At 34.4% G+C, this 27348-nt stretch overlaps 1 protein-coding gene across 1 annotated transcript in view; it reads right to left on the reverse strand.

Annotated features, from left to right (window-relative positions):
• The window catches only part of LOC116170878 (transmembrane protein 164), a 106684-nt gene that overhangs the window by 60029 nt on the left and 19307 nt on the right, over positions 1–27348 (reverse strand). Inside the window, exon 3 of the mRNA XM_031487424.1 lies at positions 26450–26501. The gene's annotated coding sequence lies outside the window, so the exon portion shown is untranslated. The remainder of the gene's footprint in view (positions 1–26449; positions 26502–27348) is intronic.

Genomic DNA, 27348 nt, shown 5'->3' on the forward strand with positions numbered 1-27348 from the left:
ATTTTTATAACAAGGTCGAATTGTTCTGTGGTTTTTTTTTTTAACGACTAATGTTAGTACATAGGTGAGCCGTACGAATTAGCTATAACTGCAGGGTTTTATGCATCTATGGTCCCGGGACTTGTTCTATCAGGAAATGCTAGAATACTTTTTAGTTAAACCTTGTTCAGTTGACTAATTATGACTTGCTTTTCTTGATACACATTTATTTTTAAAATGTATCAGGATTACAGAAACGCGAGTCCTATTTAAAAATTATTGTATTAGTACGAAAAGTAGCTAAAAAATGCATTCTTTGCCTCGCTTTGAAAATCCCCCTTAAACATTATCCCTAAAAAAAAGATTCTGTAAATGGTATATCGAAATACAGAAATGGAAAGAGGTAAACAATTATTTTCTGGTACCTTCTTACGTATTAACTCTCCTGATACAACAAATTTTTTTTTAAAAATTGCCGAGGATCGCACAAACACAAGGAAGTTAAACTTTATCCGCGTCTCTCTCATGTCTAGGTAGCTTTTTCTTTCTGTTTTTGCTATAAAACGTTGTTTCTGGTGCACAAAAATTCAAGGAAGAAAAAAGTTCCGCTCCTTATGAAATATATCGCCTGACACCTTCTCGTGTTTCTGCACTCCTGGATCAAATCTCTTCCTGTACTCATATTAAAGTAACGTAAATGTAGGTATGGCTAGACTTACATTTTCCTGATTAAAATTTCTTTTAAAATGTATCAGGATCACAGAAATATAAGAAAATAAAACATTTATTTCGTGCCAACTCGCATTACTATTTCATATATTATTCCTGCTGACACAAATTTCCATTTTTTATATCAAAATCACAGGAAAACACGTAGAGGTTTATGAGCACGAACATCTGACTGAACAGAAATTTTTCTATTCCAATTTTTTCTGTATCGGAATCGCAGAAATGCTAAAACAATTCCTCTTGCACCTTTTTACGTATTACATTCTTCTGTTCCACAATTCTTTTTTAAAAATTGTGGTATCAGGATCCGGGCAACGCAAGAACACCTTCTCGCATATTATATTTGTCTATTCTAATTTTTTTTGTATTAGGATCACTTTAAACTTTAAAGATGTATTGCCTGGTCATTCTTTGTATGCGAATCCCGAAAATGTATACGCTGACACCTTCTTGTACGTTATGTTATCCCGATTTAACATTCTCAAAGAGGCAAAATAATTATTGCCTAGTACATTCATACTTTCATGATACAACAAATTTCTGATTTGAAACTGTTTTGAAAATTGCTGTCTAAAGATCGCAGAAACGTAAGAAGGTAAAGGTCTGTCTGTCTGTGTATCCAAATGTATCAGGTGCACATAAATTCGAAGAGGAAAAACGTTATCTCCTTCCACTTCACTTTCATCAATGTATTTAATATTTTAAATACATTAGTATTACCATTGTATTAAAACGATTGTGTCCTAAATCAATTTTTGACTAGCAGAATCGCCGAAATTCCAGAACACCTTTTCATGCAGTATGTCTTCCGAAAACAATTGTCTCTATTGTAAAATTTTTTGTATCAGGATCACAGAAAAGCCAGAAAGTAAAACATGAATTACCTGGCCATTTTCCACATATTATGTTCTAATTTCTCCTTTAAAAATTATTGTCATATCGGCAGAAATGTAAGGAGATAAAAAATTAATCGTATGCACCTTAGTATATTCTCCTAATTCATATTTCTTCATTTCACATATCATATCTCCCCAATAGAAGTTGTTCTTTTCTAAAAATGTTCGTATCAGGATCATAGAAACGCAAGGAGGTAATAAAAAAATATATATCCTGACCACTTTCTCACGTATTATGTTTTCCTGATTAATATTTCTGATTTAAAAAGTATTGCATTAGAACCACAGAAATGCAAGAAAGTGAAACATGTATTTCGTATCACCTACATTTATGTTGTCTTGTTACAAATGCTCGTGTTTCACAATTTTTCTATTTTTAGTTTAAAAATTGTGATAGCAGGAACCCAGAAACGCAAGAACACCTTACGTTATTATATTACATTAGATATTGTATTAGAACGACAGGAATTCAAGGAACTAACAAAATTCTTTCTGGATCTCAGCACATATTATTATTCTCCTGATTGTGTTATTGAAATCCTAAGAACGCAAGAACACCTCCTTTTTCCCGTATTGTATTCTCGTAATAGAAATTTCTCAATTAGAAAGAAATTATTATACGAGATCTACAGAACTATAAGGAGCTAAGAAGTTTATTCCACGCTTTAGCACATATTAAATTCTCCTGATTCATATTTTTCTTTTAAAATGTTATATCAGAAAGACCGAAACGCCTGTTTTACCTCTTTTAATAATTGTAGTATCAGGATCTTAGGAACGCAAGAAAGTCTGACGTTGTAGCCTCTTAATATAAATTTTTCTATTCTAAAATTTGTATCAGGATCACAGAAACCTAAAAGATGTCTGGCCATTTTTCACGTATTGTGTTCTAATTGAAATTTCTCATTAAAGAATTGTCAGATCGACAGAAATGCAAGGAGGTGAAAAATTAATCATCTGCAGGATCCTACTACCACAAGAATACAATTTCACGTATCCGAATAGAAATTTTTCTTTTCTAAGTATTTTTGTATCAGGATTCCAGAAACTCACGAAAGTAAAAGATGACCTCTGTTCTTCTAATTAAAATTTCTTATTTAAAAAATATTGAATTAGAGCGACAGGAATGCAAGGAGATCAAAACGTTAGTATGTGATATTCTCATATTTTCCTTTTACAAATTGTTGTCGCATGAAGACGGAAACTCATTTACATTGTGGTGTCAGGATCTTAGGTTCTTAGGGATGCAAGAAAGCCTACACTCGTATTATATCCTCTTCAAACAAGTTTCCATATTTAAAAATTCTTTTGTCAGGATCACATACAAAATAAAAAGACAAAGGTTTTATAGTGTCTGTTCTTCAATAGCTGATGTTTGAACTTGAACGTGATGCAAATTTTTTATTTCAAAATTTGTTGAATCAGTGACGCAAAAAAATGTATTCGCTGACCCCTGGTCGTGTATTATATTCTCCTGATTCAACTTTCATATTTAAAGAATATTCTATTGTAAGTATGATGTTTTCCTGATTCAAATTTCTTTTTTAAAAATTCTTATGATGATAAAAATGCTAGGATGTCAAAGTTTTTACAAAATTGTAGGAACATACGCATGTAGGAAGGAACAGTTTGATACCTTTACATGTACTGTACATGTCTCCTGCTACTTCAATTTTATCATTATATTTAAAATTATGTCCTCCTGATACATTTTTTTAATGATTCACGGTCACGCAGGAATTGTATCGTTGCATGGCGATCAGAACAAAGCAGAAATGTAAGAAAAATGTCTGGCACTTTCTCACGTATGTTCTCCTGGCACAATTTTTTTAAAATATGGTTTTATTGTTCATTATATTAGATATTGTATTAGAACGACGGATTCAAGGAGCTAACAAAATTCTTTCTGGATCTTCGCACATATATTATTCTCCTGATAAGTATTAAGATCCTAACAACGCAAGAACACCTCCTAATAAGAAATTTCTTTGTATGAAAATTACAGATACGGTGTATTTATTGCTGGACACTTTTTCCCGTATTGTATTCTCCTAATTGAAATTTCTCATTTAGAAATTATTGTATAAAATCTACAGAACTATAAGGAGCTCAGCAGTTTATTCCACGCCTTAGCACATATTAAATTCTCCTGATTCATATTTTTCTTTTAAAAAGATATCAGAAAAACCGAAACTCCTGTTTTGGAGCACCTCTTTTAATAATTGCAGTGTATCCTCTTCATACAAGTTTTTCTATTCTAAAATTTTTTGTATTAGGATCGCAGAAACATAAAAGATGTATTTCTTTTCTATTTTTAAGATTCTTTGTACGCGAATCACGCCTTCTTGTCTGTCATGTTATCCTGATTTAACTTTCTTAAAACACAAAAAAAGTATGTTTTAATAATTATGTATTATATTCTCCTGATATTACAAATTTCTTTTTTGGAACTGTTTTGAAAATTGCCCGAGGATCGCAGAAACGTAAGAAGGTAAAGAATATGTCTGTCTCCTCATCCATGCATTATGACTATACAAATCTGATTTCAGGTGCACAAAAATTCTAAGTGCAAAAAAGTATCACCTACCACTTCACTTTTATCATTGTATTTAATGGTGTGAATACACTACTGTTTACTATAATCATTGCATTTAAAAAGATTATGTCCTATATCAATTTTTGTCTATCAGAATCGCAGAACACCTTTTCACGCATTATATCCTCCTGAAACAGGTTTTTTGTATCAGGAGCACAGAAACGCAAGAAAGTAAAAGACGCATTGCCTACTTTCACGTATCGTGTCGAAATTTCTCATTTAAAAATTGTCAGATCGTCAGAAATGAAAGGAGGTTAAAAATTAATCGTCTGCACCTTAACATGTTTAGTATACTCTCCTGATTCATATTTTCTTCTTCTAAAACAATTTTTTAATGACTATTAAACCACGGGAATTCCACAACGCGATTACGTATTACATTCTTCTGAAACAAGTGTGCCTGTTTCAAATTTTTATCAGGTGCCCAAAAACGCAAGAAGGTAAAAAATGACTACTTTCTCATGTATTGCATTTTCTAATTGAAATTTCTCATTTAAAAATTATTGTATTGTGTTGACGGAAATTCAAGGGGGTAAAAAATGTATCGTTTACATTTTAGTACGTATTATATTCTCCTGATTGATATTCTTTTGTTGTAAAAAAATCGTTGTATCACGGATAGAAACAGTTTATCTTACACTTCCTCTCGTTTTACGTGCTCCTGATCACCATTTTTCTATTTTTAATTTAAAAATTGTGATATCAGGAACCCAGAAACGCAAGATATTGTATTAGAACGACAGGAATTCAAGGAGCTAACAAAATTCTCTCTGGATCTTAGCACATATATTATTCTCCTGATCCTAAGAACTCCCACTTCACTTTGATGATTGTTTTAATGGGGTCATTGTATTTAAATTATGTATTTTTGTCTATCAGAATCGCAGAAACTCCAGAACATTTTTTTACGCCACATATCAATTATATAAAGACGTGTTGATTTTTATAACTGTTGAATTGCTCAGTGGAGGTTTTTTGTTGCGACTAATGTTAGTACATAGGCGAGCCGTACGAATTAGTTCTAACTGCATCTATGGTTTGAAAAGGAGCATCCAACTCGGAAAGTAATTCCGATCTAAGTTTGTTAATTAAATGATCCTGGTCACAGCACCATACTGGATAGTTAAAGGTGTTCCGTGTACCGACTAAATTAATTACGTTGTGATAAAAGTGCTCATTTCAATTACTAAATGCGAGCTCATCAATTTGAAGGCCAAAAAGGATTGATACACGATTTCATCACTAATCCGTACAGACGTGAATAAAAGGCATGAGAAATGGCTCCCATATTGAAGCTTGTCGAAGACATTCTTCTACATCCGTGCATCTGTAGGTTTTATATTTGTGCAATTTGTTATCAACGTCAGAAGGCTTATCTTTATGTTTTCGCGATAAATTTCCTTTCAAATGTATAAGTTTGAATTATTTTGATCTAGATTACACGGCGCAACCGTATATACACTATAAATAATTTGCCGTTTCAGAAAAGCTTTCAAATCCAAAGAGGCGTTAGCCGTCCGTCCTCGTCTTATACGTATAGAGGAGAATTGGGAAACGGCCTCGGGACAATAGTCGCCCTGATGGAATACGTACTTTCCGCTGTCCTTTCGGTAGACGTAATAAATTAAGCAAATATAATGTGAAGCATTATCAAGAAGTTGCTCGAGAGAAGTGCCTCCGATAGCAAGTTATTTAATTATACCCTCGCATATCGATTATGTTCCTCTCTAAGTCAACATGGGTTAATTGAAGTGACTTCGACTTACTTAGCATTAATGGTAAGGCTACTCCGTAATTAATACGTATCTAAGTAATAAAATCCTACGCCCGAGCGAGCCATGGTAACAATCTTGCCTAATAATATAATAATGGAACGGAGGGTGGAAAGATTAAGGATCGGGTCGTGTAGGTACCAAAGCAAATATAAATCTATTTCTCTCGGACCGTTACAATTTCCTAAAATAAACAGGACTCTTTTCTCGATAGACGTTTCCAATTTTATTTACAATAGCGCGTTATAAATAACAATCGAGAAAAGGATTTTGATAAATTGTAGGCGATGTTTATAAGTTTACCTACAAAACTAAATTCGTCTACGCCCCCGGTACGTGGCCGTATTTTACTTACGACATTTTCCAGGAGAGTTGGGGTGTTTGCTTTGGAAAGTTCTTGGTGCCGGCTTCCTTGTAAACATTAAATATTGGACGGTCTAAACAGTTTATGCGTCAGTCGTGGAGGGCGAAACGCTTCGAGGTGGAAAAAATCGATTTGGATTGGCAGAAGCGTACCTGCACATTTATCCAATTGGAAGGATTTTTACTGTGTCGAAAAATAATATTATAGCATTCTACCATGGACTTGGACTGATTGTTTATCCATATAGATTTTTAACACCTGATATGACTTAATAAATACATGGTTATCGCTGTACCTTATCAATAGAATGATAGAATGAAAAAAAACCTCCAACGAAATTAAAAGTTCTAGGGTGCAGTACGTCGTTAACGCGTTTTTTCACTCTAACTTTCGTTTGCCTAATGTTTTTTCAATGTCAGGCAGGCACTTTCAACAATCAAGTTCAATCCCCTTTTGTTCACTAACTGTGAATTTGTTTGTAGCGAAAAATAACCCAGCGCGTTTACTTAATCTGTCCTGGACCGAAAACGACTCCAATTGATAATTCCTTTTATGGTCTAAAAGATGACAGTCCCTTAATCCCCTTCTAGATATTAATCAATTCTACTGCAAAACTCAATTTAATATCTCGCACTCGAATTTTCTAAGTTAGTGGGGTTTTCTATTATTATGTCGATAAATCAAATTAATATTGTTCTGAAAACGTTGTCATGTAGACGTATATTTCGGTCTAAACACCAAAAATAATGACTCGACACCCTGTGTATGAGAATATTTTAATTCAATCTGAGATTTCGTTGTATTTGAATTTGTATTTCAGTGTCGTTTTTTCTTTCAAAAATTTTGTAAATGCGAATTTCTTGTTTAAATCGTATTGCTTTTGTAATTTACTTCATTTAGATGAGTTTTCTGAAGTAAGATGCGATAAGGAGGGGTCCGTTAACTTGGCCCCCCCACTGAGAGATTTCATAGTCGGATTATTTTGAAATGAATGCGCTTGTTATGCGCTCATATGCGCCACCGATAATAACTTGCGCCATTATCGTTTTTTAGAAATCCGAAAAAACATTTGGGGGGGCCAAGTGAACGTAGCCCCCCCCCCAGTACGTATTTTGTCCCTTGTAACTAGGTCACCTGATACATTTGGCTATGCGCTCAATTGCGCCACTTGAATTAAAGCTAGCGCCATTACGGTTAAGCCGTGACAAATTTTCAAAAAGTGGGGGGGCCAACTTAACGTTTTTAAAAGTTACTTTTTTTAACATCTTTTCATACGAAATTGTACTCTCAGTTATGCGCTGAAATGCGCCGTAAAAAGATATCTTTGCGCCATTATTGTTTTTTGGTTATCCTTAAATATATTTGGGGGGGGGGGCAAGTGAACGGAATCCCCCATAACGCATTTTGCTACCGGTATTTGTGCCACTTGATACATCTGGTTATGAGCTCAATTGCGCCATTTGAATTAAAGCTAGCGCCATTACGGTTAAGCCATAAAAAATTTTTAAAACGTGGAGGGTCTAACTTAGCGTTTTCAAAAATTATTTCCGGAAGTGCGTCCATTTTGAAAATATTTTACATCGATTCGGCCTTCGGAGTAACTCCTAAATACAAATTTTTAAAAACCTACCTATTTTACTTTCTCAGAATCGTTTAACTAAAGCTCCCAAAAAACACCCTGTTAAGTGTTTCTGAAACACTATAATGGCGCCAAGATTTTTGTTTACGGCGCATTTTAGCGCATGATGAAAGGTACGATGTAGTAGAAAAAACATGTTAAAAAACGTAACTTTTGAAAACGTTAAGTTAGCCCCCCCCTTTTTTAAATTTTTTTTTATGGCTTAACCGTAATGGCGCTAGCTTTAATTCAAGTGGCGCAATTGAGCTCATAACCAGATGTATCAAGTGACACAAATACCGGTAGCAAAATGCGTTATAGGGGATTTCGTTCACTTGCCCCCCCGCAAATATATTTAAGGATAACCAAAAAACAATAATGGCGCAAAGATATCTTTTTACGGCGCATTTCAGCGCATACCTGAGAGTACAATTTCGTATGAAAAGATGTTAAAAAAAACAACTTTTAAAAACGTTAAGTTGGCCCCCCCACTTTTGGAAAATTTGTCACGGCTTAACCGTAATGGCGCTAGCTTTAATTCAAGTGGCGCAATTGAGCGCATAACCAAATGTATCAGGTGACCTAGTTACAAGGGACAAAATACGTACTGGGGGGGCTACGTTCACTTGGCCCCCCCCCCAAATGTTTTTTCGGATTTCTAAAAAACGATAATGGCGCAAGAGTTATTATCGGTGGCGCATATGAGCGCATAACGAGCGCATTCATTTCAAAATAATACGACTATCAAATCTCTCAGTGGGGGGGCCAAGTTAACGGACCCGATAAGGAGTTTTATCAGACGAATTTTATTTAACGCATTGTTTTTTCGCTGTTAAGAGCTAACGAAAATGCAGGTGTTTCTAAGAAATTTTTAAAGGAGTTTATTTTATCGTGGAAGTAGTGCTTGCTTAAATATTGGGGACAACCGGTTAACGAGGCTGCTGCTGCTGCCAGTTTTTGCGACGAAAAAAACGTTTACATTTTTTACGCTAAATTAAGGCCGTTACCTAAATGAGCGAAATTACGCCAGGAGCTATATATCAGCGCGAATGCAAATATACTATCTAACCCAAAAATGTTAGCAGTTGTTTTATTACAATTTATTTGAGTACAAAAAAACGGATTGTTTTTTGTGATCATAATACAAACGCACTGCAACGACATCATACAGGAAAAATGATAATCGCAAACGTAATTCCATGTAAAAAGCACATTGCACATTTTAACAAACAAAAGACTACCAAGAATTTAAAATGTGACCAGTGTGACTAACCAAAAAATTGTCTCAGATCGACCCGGAAAAAAATTTCTTATAGAATGTGGCCTATAGAATCCATAATTTCAAACAGTTCCAAGATTGGGCTACTAGTTCAAAAGTTACAGCCCTTTGAATTTTTTTTCCAAATTGGTTTCTAGTCTATAACTTTTGATTGAGAAGTCTAATCGAAAAAGTACGAATTGTTTTGGATTCTACGCACCAAAAATAATAAGAAAAAGTGTTTTCCCGAGAAATTTTGGTGTAGTCGATTTTTGGTAAAAAAGGAAGGTTATACACTGCCTTTTTTTGAGCCCCTAAAAAAAAATGTCTCAGATCGACCCGGAAAAAAATTTTCTTATAGAATGTGGCCTGTAGAATCCATAATTTCAAACAGTTCCAAGATTGGGCTACCAGTTCAAAAGTTACAGCCCTTTGAATTTTCTTTCGAAATTGGTTTCTAGTCTATAACTTTTGATTGAGAAGTCTGAACGAAAAAGTACGAATTGATTTGAATTCTACGCGCCAAAATTAATAAGAAAAAGTGTTTTCCCGAGAAATTTTGGTGTAGTCGATTTTTGGTAAAAAAGGAAGGTTGTACACTGCCTTTTTTGAGGCCCGAAAAAAAAATTGTCTCAGAACGACTCGGAAAAAAAATTTGCTTATAGAATGTGGCCGGTAGAATCCATAACTTCAAACAGTTCCAAGATTGGGCTACTAGTTCAAAAGTTACAGCCCTTTGAATTTTCTTTCGAAATTGGTTTCTATAGTAATGTGGATTGTAAAATAAAGATTTGTAAGTTACATAAAAAACGGTTATATTACGCGTAACTTACAAGAGGTCGGTGTTTTTTATGTAATTTATGTCTTTTATGAAATTTACGTAACTTACGTTTTTTATTTAAAAAACCGTAATTTTTGTAAATTACATAAGTGTAATACCTATTTGATACATTTTGATCGGTACTACCACAGACCATCAACGGTACTACCAACGTAAACGATTCACCGTTGAATTTAGTTTGGTTTAATGAAGATGATACAGCCTCTAATTCGCGATCTGGAGCTTCTTCCTCCAAACGACGCGTGATGGCGAAATACCTACTGCTTGAGTATTTTACTTAATACACCAAAATATATAATTTAACAAGTGTTTTTATTTTCAAACACTCACAAAATTCAAAAAGGTTTATACAATATTGAAAAAAAAACATAAAAAACATAAATGACAGGTAATTTTACAAAAATATTTGTAAATTACATAAAAAACATAAATTACTGGTAATTTTACTGTAAAATTACGGTTTTTTTAAATAAATGGTAAGTTACATAAATTACATAAAATACATAAAAAACATAAACAATTGGTAATTTTACACGTAATATTACGCACTTTAAAAAAAACGTGTAATTTAACATCACTAATAATAAAGTAAAATTATATCGCAAATCTTGGGCCACCAGATTATTTGGATTATTAAAAAAACTGTAAGTAATTTTAAGATTTCTTATTTTATTTGTCGACCGCCTGCGCGCGCGGTACTATGCCCAAACAAGCTTTGTAAACTTTTATTTCTTGCAGGGATCTTGTTTTAAGTTTCAAGGGCAAATGAAATCAGAAGGCTTCTCCGAATTTTAGAAAGCAAAATTAATAAAAGAACGCTTCAATCTTCATTTGATTCTAAAATTGGTCGCATTTTTATTGTCCGAACTCCGAAACTGTATAAATCCCCCTCTCTTTCGTTAAAAAGAAATTATTTCAGTTACGACTCCTTTTATGTGCAACGACGTAAAAAATGCGAATGTTGTAAGTGAGTTATTTGTCGTTAATGTTTTCCAAGCGGTAAAGTGGCGGAATTAGCGCAGATAAACAATACAATAAGTATAAAAAACAGTAAAGGTTAAGGGAAGTATTTATATTGGGCTATGAATTTCCTTTCAGCATCTCGCCGCCTATTCATACATTTTCATTAATCCTCAGCAATGAATGATTTTGAACTCGGCCAAAAACGCATTATCATTTTAACCATTAACGTTGTCATCGCCAAATGAAAAATGTCTAAAATCATTCTTAATATGGAGTTAATGGCACCCCTTTTCCGACAATATTTATTTCGCGAACAATTCTCATTAAGTATCCGCTACGATTCGAAAAGTAAATTATGAAAAATACAAACTGTCAGGGACACGCACACGCAGCGCCCCCAAAGAAAACGTAATGGGAAATAATGAATAAAATCAAAACCTATTTTTATTCAGTTGTATATTAATAAAATTCGCCTTCCACGTTCTTCTCTTCCTTTCGCTAATAAAATTTTGAGATTCGCGCGACGGAAAAAAAGAGAAGGGGGACTGTTCTCGTCGCTAACTTTATTTTTAAATATGCAAATGTGTAAGCAGAGAAAATTATTGCGCGAGAGCTCGATATCGTTTTTGGATCTCCGCCGAAATTTAGTCGTCGATTGATTAGAGATTTGTATGGGGGGGGGGGGGAATCTCCAGCTGCAAAAGAGTAACGAATAATTACCGCAGTCCCTTTTTTAATCGGATTGTCTAAATCCAGATTAGATTGGTCGTTATGTTTCAATGACAGGTATGTATTAAACTAACTAGAGCCGAGTATTTACATTCTCTCTCAATGTATCATGAAGTAAGTGGATAGAATATGGTGCACCTAGAAATATTAGAACTGGAGCTGCTTTCTAAGCAGACCAGAATGAACTCAACTTTTAGGTCCGAAGAGATCGTAGCAACCGCGCTCGCTTTCCCCAATACGTTTCTTGTTATCGCCAAACTTACTTTAGTTCAAGTTTACTATGAAGCGGTACGTGTGGAAAATTTTCCTATGTTTAACAAAATACAAATTTCATACCAAATTTTTGAAACAACAAAACCACCTCTCATTGCAACGTGAGCAGAAAGACTAGCAACAAAAAAAGTTTCAACAGAATCAGGAAAGTCGAAGAGTGGCTGAAACCGACGAAGATTTTACAAAAGCCAAAATTAAAGACGCCTGACTAATGTCAGAATATGAGGAAAAGGATTCCGAAAAAGCTGAAGAGGTGTCAAAGAATTGAGCTAGACAACAGATCGAAAATAACGCGGGACAAGCCGAGGATTCGGAAAAATCGAAGGTGAAAAAATTTCAGAAACACTGATTCAGTATAAAGGACCTAGGAAAGAAATTGGAATAACCGAGGAGCACGTGGAAACCTACGAAAATTTTAAAAAATCGTAAATCTAAGATACTAGATTCCTGTAACGAGGAACAAACGGACAGACGGATGGACGGACAGAACAATCACGAAAAAGGAATTTTTTTCTTTCGAAAAATTCCCCTTATATGATGGTTTTTTGTCCGTCCAAGGATGAACAATAGGACCTGGGGCACATACGCTATGGGGAACAGTAGGAGTTGGAGTCCAATGGTATGGATGAACAGTATAGAGAGAGCCTTGTTCGCCATGAGGAAAAGAAGTCGACTGAATTTGTATGGTATGTTAAAAGTAAATAGGATAACTGTGAAACGGTTCTACATCAAAAAGTAACTAGAAAAAGTCACTAAAAAAGTCACTAGAAAAGTCACTAAAAAAAGTCACTAGAAAAGTCACTAGATGCGTAAAAGAGACGTGGCGATTCCAATGTCACTGAAGGTGATTCGACCGTGGTTGTTGTCTGAACCAAAACCAATGTCACTGAAAGTCTTTCGGTCGTGGTTGTTGTCTAAACTAAAAATCCACTGAAGGTCATTCGATCGTGGCTGTTGCCTGAAGTAAAAACCAATGTCAAGGTCAAACGGAAGGGTTGTTGTCTAAACTAAACTATTAACCAATGTCACTTTCATCTCCGATACCATAGACGATACGACGATAGAAAAAATATGCGCAATTAAAGAGGTATTACCATTATCTTGCTTTAATGAAAACCGCAAAATTCCGATTACCTACTTTCGAAATTTGGCGATTTCGTTTTTATTTTTTTTGTTATTTGAACAGATACAAAAAAACACTCTTTTCCATTACCACTATTTCAGTTCTAGCATTGCGAGATTTTTTCGGAGAAATAATCACTTTTATTTTTTTATATGGCCCGTAAAAAAGATACATACTGTATTGACAAAGATTTTTAATTGCAAATAAAACGATGTACGGCACACAAAAAACAAACATTGTAAACTGCTGGTTTCAACAGGACGGTGCACCCGCGCACAACGCCCTAATCGTGTAAGGGATATGTACTTATCTAACATATTTTGCATTTTCCACGAAATTGGTCTGATAGATAAAATGTTGAAAACGAAACTGGCCTACAGTCTTTTGTTTTGGAGTTATGGGCAAAAGTTTCAGTTTTAGATCTTGAGATAAAAGGCTATAACTTCTTTTTTATTAAGTTCGGAAATGTGTATTAGAAAAGTTCCTTTGTGTGATTTAAACATAATCTGCCTGTTTCAAAATAGGTATACGGGGTCAGGTAAAAAAGTTATCGGATTCAACTTCATTTTTTAAATGGAGTCACTTCAAAAAGATTAAAAAGAAATTTTTAAAAAATTCAAAAATGTCAATTTTTTTTGTATTTAATAAAAATCTTTTTTAAATATCATCCCTGGTCTGCTATAGTTTTGAAAAGAGAATTTAATATGTTTTCTGTTTAGATTAAAATATACATGGTGTTCCATTTTAAAAAATGAGGTTAGATCCGATAACTTTTTTACTTGATAATAATAATAATAATCGTCATTTATTGGGATAACGGAAACAAACACAAAATACTTTTTCTTGATTAGTCATAATGGCGAAAAGTTCATAGGATAAATTGAAAATGAGAGAAGAACTAGTATAACGTATACTTATTTCTAAAACGCCCATCGAGACCGCGAGGTCAATCACTTATAGTTTAAGAGTTATCACCCAATATTAACAACCCAATTTGGCCACCCTGTACAGAGAAAATAATTTACACGAACGATTTTAATAGTTGACATAATTCCGAATATCAAGCACGTTTCTTTATATTTGATCATTTATGATCTTACTGTATGTATTGCGTTACATTAAGCAAGTTTCCAAAGCGGAAAAAAGTGGGCTCCAAGAGCGGGATTCACTCACTCCCCTCTGACTGACTGATTAGTGATTATGTAGAAAACTGATATAAGGAAAATATACAGGGTGCCCATTATGTATGGAATATAGTATATATCTTTGTAAATATCGAATTTATACCAAGTTTTTCTATGTGAAAGTTATTTAACATTTTATTTCCCATAATAAGGCAGCATTTCATTGTTTTTATTTCAGAAAACAAATGAATAACGAAAAACAATTGAATTTTTTTAATTAGCAATGCACGCTTTCATTAGGCTCATTTGATAGACATTTTTTTCTCTTTTTAATGACGTAACACGTTAGCTAGCACCCGTGTAGAAAAAAGAATTTTTATTTCAAGCTTTTTGTGATAAGTTATGCCTCTGTCTTGCGATTCATTGCGATTAAAACTATTTTACTGATAATTTCGTTTTGTCTTCAAGGTTTAATAAGAAACTTGCACGTTCATTTGTTTTATTTTGATGTCGGATATCTAGATTAATGTTATTGATCTAATTAGAATAATTTTTTTTGAAAAATAACATGTTATAATCTGCCGGTTTCAAATAAGTATATGGGGTCAGGTAAAAAACGTCGGATTCAGCCTCATTTTTTAAATGGAGTCACTAAATATTAAAAAGAAATTAAAAAAATTCAAAAATGTGAAATATTCCATACATAATGGTCACTCTGTATACGTGAGAAGGTAAAAGTCAATTTCTGTTATATGAATTTAGCCATTTCTCGTAGTAAAAGAAAAGTATAATACGCAACACGTGTTAATCAATGAATTATTATATTTCTTGCATTCCGTGATCGTGTACAGCAATGCAGAAAGAAAATGTGTCAAATAAATCCCATTAACTCTTGGGCTTCTGTCTTCCTGTTACACAAGTAGCTATCTATGACGAAAGAAATAGCAAAAAAACTCTTTTCCGGATTTTATTCTCGCGCTTTTTATACAGGGAGACGAATTGAGAAAAAAAGATCAACCTACTTGATGCCATACGCATAAATAAAGCATTATTCAAGATGTACTGTTAAACCTCTTCTTAAAAAGTAGTCCGACAGTACCGTCTTTTATCCTCGTTTTTTTTTGTAATGCGAGAAGCTAAAGTATGGTTCAGAATCATCAGGAAAGCATAATTTCCTTATCCTTAATATCTCCCGGGCCTAGGTTTGAATACATAAGAGAAATTTAATTTCGCCGGCGAGAAAAAAAAAGGAAATTGCGTAGGCACGATTTTTCTACTTAAACATAATTGAATGTAATAAATAACTGGGAACCGCTCAGCGCAAATAATCGATTTTAAGTTGCGCTTTTATATTACTACAATAAATAAATATAGCTCCCCATTTTAGAAGATAAATTAAGCCAACTCCTGCGGACTGCCACAACGGTCATTGGTTTGATAAAAAAAAACCCCCCGACGTGGATTCGTAATTTATTTAAGAAACTTGGACGTTAATAATTTATACGGCTTTTCCATGACGTAGTGGAGTTGTTCTTAATTATCGGCGGTGTCATCGGATCTGTAAGTCGGCAATGTCCACAAAGAGCAGTTCACAAAAACACCGCAAATGAACTTGGGCCTTTTATCGCGACCAACCAGAGCCGGACAAATCTCGGGAGACTACACATAGCTGTGCGACCGCGATACACTGCCAAAATAACTTTGAGATGTTGTCTTCGGAATGCGAAATACGACTCGAAGGAGGTGATTCTGTCTCTTACAACAGAGATTTGAACGGATTTAAAAGGTTTCACCCTTCCAATTCTGTTGTTTTATTCGAGCTAATGGAAGAACAATTTTAACACAAACGCCTCGTAATAATAAAGTAAAACGTAAAAAATGAATCGTGGCAATAAAAGATAAAAGACGAAATGAAAAATGACACAAGAGGGAAATAAAAGAGAGGTGAGACTGAAAATGAAGTGATGTAGATATTGTGGTCGCTACGTGCACTTTAATTTCGACCGTAATCTGCACGGCAGAAGTTTTATGAAAAATTACTCTCGCATTTATTATTCGGGTTCCGCTTGAATGATTGGTGTTGTGTGCCATTTATCAGTCGAACTATAATAAGGCGATTACCCGACTTAGCCTATTTTGTTAAATTTAGTGCGAAAGCGGCGGGTTAACGCTTGATTGAATAATCTGTATGGTCGGGCGATGCGATGCATAGAATTACCGGACAGTGGCATGTTATCCGAATGCACACATTCGCCGTGTTTCTATCTCTCATTTACAGTTAATTGGGCCACGATGATGTCGGGAAGATATGTACCTAGAACTATTTCTATTCAGTCGATGAAGCGGGAAATTAGACTACATTCAGTTAGGCATCTCGCCGCACCGAACAATTCGATTATTACTTGTTCTAGTCGAGTGTGAGCATACGTACAAATTAGCTCCTGAAATTCTATTTGCAACTGCCACCAGCTACAAGTTTAATAAATCTATGGCAAAATTCGACCGGTGCCAACCGCAAATAGACCTACTAATACATAACAACACTCAATTGATTTCCGTTACGGCAGTCCTAGAGCACTGCATTTAGTATCAATCAAATCTCTAATCCTGTTCTCGTTGACAAACGGAAACACAAGCTCGCTTGCACGTGAGGTGCTCCGAATAGCACGATTGATTACCGATGGCGTGACGTTATATATAGGTCCCGTTCAAAATTCGACCGACTTATTTCGCAATAGTCGAATGAATTTCGCATAGTGCTTTGATGATCGATCGTTTCGCTTCGGTGCTCGCACACTGAAAGTTTTATGTATAAATTACATTAGCAGAAATGGGAGACGATAAGCGAGTAATTGGAAGTCGTAGACGGGAGCCATACGTTTGATTGTTTGACCGTCGATTACGAACATGAACTAACAAAACTAATTACCGCAGAAGCCACCCTACTTTCAGAGGCGATACACTTTACCACTCTCGTGCCCACTATCGATTTTGTCATTTAATATTGGCGAAAACGATATTACTCTGTGAGTAGAAAATCGAATTATATTTTAAACTGCAGTGACATACTCGTCGTGATTAAGTTTGTTTGATCTCTTACTCCCTATGTCTTCTTTATATTGTTTTCCGAAAGTGTCACCGCCCCTAGAGACTAAAGGTACAAAATGCTAAACAGCTCGGAAGTATATATTAAGAAGTAGACATAGGGATTTATGTATATTGTTTTCACTATGTCTATTCAAAAGACAAAATATCTTCCGAAGGGCGCCTAATTTTAGGCTTAAACCCACGATTGACAGTGACGAACGACGCGATAGATTAGTTTCTACATTACCGGCAGACTTCTCCGCCATTTTTATTTTAATTCGTCAATTAGTTTTGAAGTTACCGCGACTTTGTCCAAAGCCGATATCTACAATTTTTTTAGTGGCGTTATTTGTTTATTCCGAAGAATTGGCTCATATTAGCTGGTTTAGATTTTGAATTAATTAGATTGCACTACTATTGAATAGAAATTTAGTTATTTGTGCATCGTAGACTATTTTGCTTGAATTTATCGTCACCTTTATGCTATCATCGCCGAATTTGTACGAGAAATCAGTAGTTGAGACAAAATATAGCTTTTGCTAGTGTAAATTCATTCAAATTATTGATTCTTTATAAGTATTCATTACAGTTTACTATAGGATTGTCTTCGTGTCAGACGTTAACATTGCTATTTCGCAATATTTTATGTGCAGCGCGATTCACTACCCCTTTTATTTGTTTTTTTGAGTTGTTATATGTAACAGATTTGCGGCACGCACCCTTCCGAATTCAGGTGGCCGCTACAACCGAAATTCAAAGGTAATTTTTTTTATTTCGTCGACTCCTTGATATTTTTTTTTGATCTTGTAACCTCTGACTATATTCGAAATAATAACCTCCGTTTCTATTCCACTTAGGTTTTCGGTACGTTCATTTTCTACCCAGGTCCAGTTCGCGTAACATACGATCGGTGTGTTGCTGATCTTTTTGCAGTTGCGCTACGAAACAGTTTCTTAGCGCATTTTTTAGAAACTAAAAAAAATGTGCTATTGTTTGCGTTTTGTCCATTCATTGGTCTGTTGGACCCACTAAATTTCGCTGTCTCAAGTGAAAGTTCCCCCCCCCCCCCCATGAATTATTTCCTAACATGTGGGTGCGAAAAAAATTTCTGATTTCGCCGAAATTTTGTATCTGGAGGTTTTTGAACATGAAAATCACGAATATGAAATTAGTTTTTGAAAATTCGAATTTTTTGGCAGCTAAATCTAAATCTGTAGTTAAAAGAAACAATATCGCATTTTTCAGGTAATAATAAAAATGTGACTTTTATTGGAACGCTCTGTATACTTAAATTCTTAATGCACCATACCCAAAATACTTCATATAACCAAGATTTTTTCAATTATTTTCATTTTGATCTAGTTATCCAGTGTACTCAATAAACAACTTTGCAAATTTAAAAAATAAAATTCGCTAATAATTCACTCAATGGAACGCAAAGCTTCAAATTGTCAAAAATGTACTGAAGATTATAGAAACGTTTTGAACACCTTCTTTAACATAGGAATTTATTGTAACTTGTAAGTTATTTTTATATTACTCATTTCACCTGTCATTCTTGTTTTGTTAACCTACTATAATAAGCCCTATTTTTAATTATTGTTTTAAATACTATTATGTATTTTTATTATTTTCATGGGTAACTAGATTAAAATGAAAATAATTGAAAAAAGGAAGTTTTGTCTGTCATATAATGTAATAATATACCGGATGTTCTATGTAAAAGTAACATTTTTGTAATTATCTGAAAAATGGGATGTTGTTTTGTTTTTTTTAATTACAGATCTAGATTCAGTAGAAATAAATACAGAATTTTGGTAATTTAACGGCCTTTCTAACTCTACTATTTGTAAAACCCGTAGATTTTAGGCAGGAACGGATGCAAGGCCTCTTTCCTTCCTTTTTAATGTTGTGCGTAATAACACAAACCGTCCTCTTTTACTCATTTAGCTGAACTTTCAAGTGAGTGAATACTATTCACGCTATAGGTACAAAAATACCCTTTTACATCAATACTTCACGCACTAACTTTTGACTTAAATCGCCTATTCGTGTAATTTGTGAGGTCTATCATGCTGTAGGAACACAAATGTTAATTTTCATAGCCTACCACATACGTCAACAGTTTATGACGCTCATTTGTTAATCATGCTAGATTACATACAGGGTGTCTTAAATTGAGTAGGATAACATGTCTATCTTTGTTATTATTATACTTACAGATTCGGTTAAATTGGCAAAGTTGTGTAGTTTTTGATGCGATATTTTGAAAAAAATAAATCGTTTCGTAGATAATTCAAAGAAAGTGAAAATCGCTATTTTTAAAAAGTTCTTTAGTAACAAAGAGAGCTATCCAAAAAAGTTTCAAATAAAATAAAATTTCCGAGATATTATCCAAATAATGGGAGAGTCCCACACTACTCCAAACCTCCATCTGGAGTGTGCGTAATGCATTTCCCCACCTGTCCAAAAAAAAAAAAAATTCCATGGCCGTGTCGATGGTGACAATGCGAGACAATAGACGAATGAATTTGGTTTCAATCATAATCGGCCATGGAATTATTGCCATTAGAAATACATTGTAAGCTTCGAGGCAAAAATGCAAGTTTGATTCCCAAATGAAAGTGTTTAGTATCACTGGTTTTATAATTTTTTTTTTCTATCAAGTGACGTAAAAATCCAATATGGTGTCCATTTAAAATAAGAAAGTTGATGTCAATATCTCGAACACCGCCATTCAAAACCATACAAAAAAATGTTCTGCGTCCATTTAATTTATCCCATCGAATCTTGCAACTTTTATTTGAAACTTTTTTCGATAGCTCTATATTTAAACATTTCAAAAATGGCGATTTTCGCTTTTTTCCAATTATCTACGAAACGAATTATTTGTTTCAAAATATCGGAATATCCATCAGAATAAAAAACTACATAACTTTGCCAATTTAACCGAATCTGTAAGTATAAAAATAACAAAGATCCTACTTAATTTAAGACACCCTGTATAGCTACTATACACTATTAATATTTTGTGCGTATCATCCTGTAATTGGGAAATTTAATATTATAATTATTGTATATCTACGTTCTTGTTAATTTATAGTTTATTTTTATGGATTAAGTGGAAGAGCACGCAAATCTTTCGACCCTGCAGCATTTATATATGAAACTTTCCTATTATTTCACTATATGAGATATTTTGTAATACTAATTTTGATTTATTTCGTTTTTTGTTTCTTCAGGTTGATTTTCATTAATCTACGATCATGCCCTTTGGCCTGTGCAACGCCCCTGCAACCATGGACGATGGAATTGCGATAGGTCGAACGTTCGACATTTAATTAATCGTTAATAAATATTAATTAATTTAACATTTAAATATGTAGGTTTACTAAGGCCATTACGGTCAGTAGGAAACCTTTTAATTGGACTGGTGCACATTTTTAGCTAACTTGACAGTTTTTAATTATTCATCGCGCGATCATTAAACTCGTTAGTTGCTGAAACAGGCGGCCATTTTGCGTTAATGTACGACAATAAGGAAGGCTTACAAAGTGAGGTTGTGATTAACACCGATATTGCCGTATTAATAAGCAAGTTATTAACGCCTTGATTTACCAAGATAATGGGCGAGGGAGTCTTGGCAACAATAGCAAGATTGTCATGTCACCCGCTTCTCTTTACATTTGTCCCTTGAACCGTGTGTATATATTTGCGTTATTAAACATACATAAACTAGGGAAACGCGTACACGTACCTTGAGGTTATGTTATCACAAACTGGGGGTCGAAAATATTAAACATCAAGAACTAAAACGGCGTAGCTTCGTTAATTATAATGAGTTACCTGTTAGCCGTTTCTTTCCGAGCCGCGCCTGGTTTATATTTCGCATAAAATGACAGAAAATAAAACCCTCCCTCGCTTTATTTTACCTTCCCTTAATCGCCCTCTCTTTATTACGTCGGTTCCGTACTTTAATTTCTATTCCGAGGCATATACAAACTTTTTTTTTGTAGGTGCACACAAAAACAGGTGAATTTATGCTCTTAGTCCGGGGGGTTACAATTTTTTTTCCGTTACTGCGTATTCCTCTTTGATGTTTCGGCCGTAACAAACGCTATGTGTCCAAAGTTTTTTAATAAAAGCTCATCAAAGGATATTAGCAAAATTTTTACACGTTGTTTGTATTATTTCTACGCTCCGCTGCGCTTTGGGACATTTCTGATTAAACGATTTGAAATCCGTTTATAATTTAAGAGTTAATATTAAAACGAAGTTTTTATTTACATATAACGAGGCGGTAATCTGCCCTGTAGGTTTCTCTGTAACCAAAACAAATGGAGTGATATGTGGAGTAGGCTTACGCCACCTACACGAGATATCGAAAATATTTTAAAAGATTCTTACAAAGTTGCAAAAAGGGACGTAATCTCATTGCCGGAGTTTCTATTGGAAAGCCCGATACATTGTTGGATATTATAAATTTATTACTTAGTGCTCCTTAAGCCTCTTTCTTTATGGTTTCTAAGAAAGGTCGAAGCAACGGGTGCTATTTTTAAGAATCCGTACTGAAAGGCAAGAGTTCGAAGATTACAATTCTGCAAATAGTTTATCAATTACACATAAAAAAGGTTATTTTTTTCTATATCAAATTGTTTTATATCGATTATGTTCTCCTAATGTCCGTTTGTCTTTCAAAAAATCATTGAATCAGATTGACAGCAGCGAAAAAATAAGAAATTACGAAAAAACAATTTCTCATGCATTATGCTGCCCTAATGCAAATTGTTGCTTCAGGATCCAGTAACTCCAGAAGGTGTAAGACCAATTATAGGCAAATTCTTACGCATCATGATCTCCTAATCCAAATTTCTCTTTTACAAAATGACAAAAAATTGAATGAAAAACACCTTCTCGTGCATTCCGCTCTCCTAATACTAACAACTAACAAGTGAACGGAATCCCCCATAACGCATTTTGCTACCGGTATTTGTGCCACTTGATACATCTGGTTATGAGCTCAATTGCGCCACTTGAATTAAAGCTAGCGCCATTACGGTTAAGCCATAAAGATTTTTAAAAAGTGGAGGGTCTAACTTAGCGTTTTCAAAAGTTATTTCCGGAAGTGCGTCCATTTTGAAAATATTTTACATCGATTCGGCCTTCGGAGTAACTCCTAAATACAAATTTTTAAAAACCTACCTATTTTACTTTCTCAGAATCGTTTAACTAAAGCTCCCAAAAAACACCCTGTATAGTGTTTCTGAAACACTATAATGGCGCCAAGATTTTTGTTTACGGCGCATTTTAGCGCATGATGAAAGGTACGATGTAGTAGAAAAAACATGTTAAAAAACGTAACTTTTGAAAACGTTAAGTTAGCCCCCCCCCCTTTTTAAAATTTTTTATGGCTTAACCGTAATGGCGCTAGCTTTAATTCAAGTGGCGCAATTGAGCTCATAACCAGATGTATCAAGTGGCACAAATACCGGTAGCAAAATGCGTTATGGGGGATTCCGTTCACTTGCCCCCCCCCCCAAATATATTTAAGGATAACCAAAAAACAATAATGGCGCAAAGATATCTTTTTACGGCGCATTTCAGCGCATACCTGAGAGTACAATTTCGTATGAAAAGATGTTAAAAAAAAGTAACTTTTAAAAACGTTAAGTTGGCCCCCCCCCACTTTTTGAAAATTTGTCACGGCTTAACCGTAATGGCGCTAGCTTTAATTCAAGTGGCGCAATTGAGCGCATAACCAAATGTATCAGGTGACCTAGTTACAAGGGACAAAATACGTACTGGGGGGGGGGGGCTACGTTCACTTGGCCCCCCCAAATGTTTTTTCGGATTTCTAAAAAACGATAATGGCGCAAGAGTTATTATCGGTGGCGCATATGAACGCATAACGAGCGCATTCATTTCAAAATAATACGACTAGTCTCTCAGTGGGGGGACCAAGTTAACGGACCCGTTATAACTGTTCTTTCTTTTATTATTCAATGTATACTTCTCTGATTTATAGTTTGAATAATTCATTAGTTGCTGATTATTTAAAAACTTATATTGACTGTTAATTTTAATTATCGCTTGTTAAGTGTTCTTTTATTTCAAAGCCAACTAAATATAGCAACATAACAAACCGAAGTTACATTCAATCCGTAAAGAGACGGTCAAAATGGTGCAAAATTCATACAAGATTGCGTTGCACGTATTGTACGTCCTCTAGCGGCAAACCTAAAGTCTCGATAATAATTTAATAAATGTCACTTATTATTATTAAATGATTAAGTTTGTTGGTTTGAAAATAATTGCGTGTTGTTATTGTAAAACTTTATCTCCGGTCAGTGCGATAAGAATTCGTTATCGCTGCGTAAATCTAATTAATTTTAAGATCAGCAGATTTTTTCGCCGAAGAAAGCAGTTACTCAAAAACGCGCATTAATTTTGATACGGAAGTAGAGGCGGAAGGTGTGAAGGGAAAAAGTCATTAAATAAAACAGACGGACGCGAAACGTTGCTTTTGGGTAGACGCTTTGATTAGTGTATGGTAGTTTGCCGTAATTGAATGTACGTGAAAGCTCTTAAATAGCTCGTAATAAGTCGTGCATACAAATTATTTTGAAATACGTAAGTATAAGGAAAAAAGAGGAGGGCCTAAGTAGACCTGGCCACCCCAACGATTATATCTATTTTCCGTAAGGGTAGATAAAGTGATCACTTTAACGCTGTAACGCAAGTGGGACGCGGAGCCCGAGTTAAAATGCAGTTCAGAACATAATACAATGCTGTTAGAACCTAAGCTTGCAATTTTTGACGTTTAAATTAAATCCAAAATTGCCAGAAGCTTTAAAATAATTTTATAATTACATCGCGCCATTTCGTATGACGTATAACGGACGTACTTTCTTTATGGTAGATCGCAACTCCCCCGTTAAATGACTTTTCGCACTCGCCACACCACGTACTCGAGCGCAGCGGTGAGTTTTTCTCTAATGGGGAAAAAAGAACCTACCAATAAAAAAACCAGCCGTTAAATTAGTATCAAATTGTGTTGTAAATGATGTGAATGCGTAACATAAAATTATAACATCACAAAAAGTAACTCATCAGAAATGTGCTACTAAAAACTTTAATTTATTTACGAAGGCATTACAAAATCCCGGGGGCAAAGAAAAAAATATTGCTTGAACTTATACATGCGGGGCTTCGAACTAATTAATAAAAATCATTATACTCTGCGAGTTTGTGGTCAGCTATGTATAATGAGGTTTGGCGGAAATTTACTAAAGCTATCAGTTAGCTGCCTCAGAGGAGATTTCTGGTTCACCTAAATTAAATTCCCAGCGCAAGCAACATCAACAAGTACTCTCTCCGCATTATACGTATAAACTTAGTTTCCAGTAGCGTAAAAGGGTTTTAGGTACGATGATATTTGATATGTAAAATACGAGGGGCGCAACCAATAAACAAACCGCACTCGACAGTTAATTGACTCCGTCGTCATAACTTTAACCTACGGCAAAGAATTTATATTGCGACGGTGTATGCATATTTGCGAATAAAGTTCCAATAGCTTGTAGTTAGTGTCGCAGATTGTTGTATGAATGCATCCGTCTGGCAATTCGCTCGCCGTTTTGGGGAAATACAATAAAATTTACAGTAGCTTACAATATGAAGGTAATAAAAATAATAAGAGATTCGATATATATCCAGAAAATATTCGCAGAGAGCGCAAGAAAATTTCTTTAACGGCCCATAAAGGACACAAGTGGTGACATTTATAGTTTTTATAATGTTTTCTATTACTTATTGCCTGGAATTTTAAATCAACCTTTCTTTCCGTTTTCGCGTTTATTGTCTAAACATGTTTCGATTATTGGACCTTAATTGTTGTGCAGAAACTCTGTAGAGTGAAATTTAATCAGTTAGTCCCTCGTCTACTAAAAAAAGAATTGGAAAATTCGAAACCGTTCGCGAGCTATCATGAACAGACTGACGGACGCACAGAAAGTCCAAGATCACGAACTCGCTTTAAGAGCTCGTTTCTAAGAAAACCGGATAGGGCGCAACTAAGTCTTATAGTTAATTTAAAAACATAAAAAACACTTACTGTGGGAGAACAAGGTAAACTAACAGATCTTTCTTCAGGTTCTAATAAGGCTAAAGGGTAATGAATTGGGCAATGACTAAAATTGTAGACACTTGATTGGTCCAAATCGATATCTCAGTAGTACAATAATGGTCTCAAAATGTTACAAAATTAAATTTAACCTAATTTGCCAAAAAATCAATCTTTTTATACAAATGGTTCTAATAGGTCGATTTCTTCAGGAATATCAAAGTTACTTTCAACGAAATCTCTTTCTCTCTCAGAAAAATGCCGCTTCTTTTAAGAATATGGAAATAGATCGTTGTAATGGTACCGTTGACTTTTGGCACCACCCTGGTAACGTTAAATTCGTGGTGAAAGCCAAGCAAAAATGTCTATACGTATACTTGAACAAACCAGCTCCAATTTCGCGAAAATTAACACCCGACATTTTTTATAATGCACTGGAATAAAACGCAAATGCCCCGCTGTGTTAAAATTTGACCTAATTAATTAAGCTTTTTTGATGTGAGTAAATCCATCAATTAGTTGTGTTTAAGTGTAATTAATTGTCAATTCTGAAATTGGGAGTAGGTATTAACACTGATCTTGGCGAACTTTGAACTTGAGTTCTGCGCATGCGCCAATATCAAGGTCATTTGAACTATTGTGCATATACCAAGTGAATGCCGTGTTGTCTAAAACAGCTTCATTTCATACGGTATTTTTGCACCACCCTATATAGTCAAGTAATATTTTCTAAAATAAAACAAAATTTTCACGAATTTCCTTAATAGATTTTGTGGTGCAGAGACCACTAAAATAAATTGTATGATCTCAAAATGTATAGTCAAGATTTTTCTTAAATAAAACAATGTGTACCCTTCCCGAATTAATTGGGAAACAAATTTTCTGAACAGATTTTGATCTGTAGAATCCAGAAATGTTAACTCATTTACAAAGTGTCATCTTTGCTTGATGATGGAATTAAAAAATGCCACCTACCTTAGTAACGACGATTTTAAGGGCGCCAACTGACGAAAACTGTCGAACCTCCCTGAAACAAATAATTTAAATATTTAGTACACCAACTTTTAAACATACCGATTTGTAATTAATAGTTATTTATAATAATAAACATAAATAATATAAAACTTTATTTTATAGCAGAAGCCATATCGATCATTGTAAAGCTTCTGACAATTCAGAATGTAATTCAGACCTCAAAAATAGCACGCTTAGAGTCGTTTTCATAGAAACATCATTGTCATATATTCTGAACGTCACTTTAAATCGTGCTCGGCGTCCCATTTGAAATAAGAATGACAGATATCATTAAAATGCATAATAATCTGTTTCACTTTATCTACCCTCACGGTTAAAGAGCGACCCATACTCACTCAGACCTATTAAAATGTCGATTTAACATCTACTATAAAATAAAGTAACCTTTTTTATTGGATAAATTGAGGTAACGATTGTTCATTTTGTTTCCATCTACCTACCCCCAAAGATAAATTTTCTGGTAATTCAATTTAACCGAATAACGAGTAAGCATATAACATCAAGATAATTGATTGGGAGCTTTATTTTAAAAATGTTCCGATTCCGATTCGAAGCTAATTGTCCGATCCTTACTTTAATAATTTTTAACCATTTTTAATCCATCAATTAAATTCGCTTTCCCTAAATACCGCAGAGAAGGTATATTTTAATGGATGATGATAAATTCTATATACACAAACGATACAGAATGAAGTTCAGGTAGTACTGTGAGAGAATGAATTGTTTTTTAATGAACGTTTATTCATCGTTTGAAATTGAGTTTCGGAAGTCCACCAAAACAAAAGTTTCAGAAAAAGTAAAACGATAAACATTGAGGTTTGATAAAAATCAATTTGCCG

The sequence above is a fragment of the Photinus pyralis genome, unplaced genomic scaffold (assembly GCF_008802855.1).
Source record: "Photinus pyralis isolate 1611_PpyrPB1 unplaced genomic scaffold, Ppyr1.3 Ppyr1.4_LG5, whole genome shotgun sequence".
Classification (NCBI taxonomy): Eukaryota; Metazoa; Arthropoda; class Insecta; order Coleoptera; family Lampyridae; genus Photinus; species Photinus pyralis.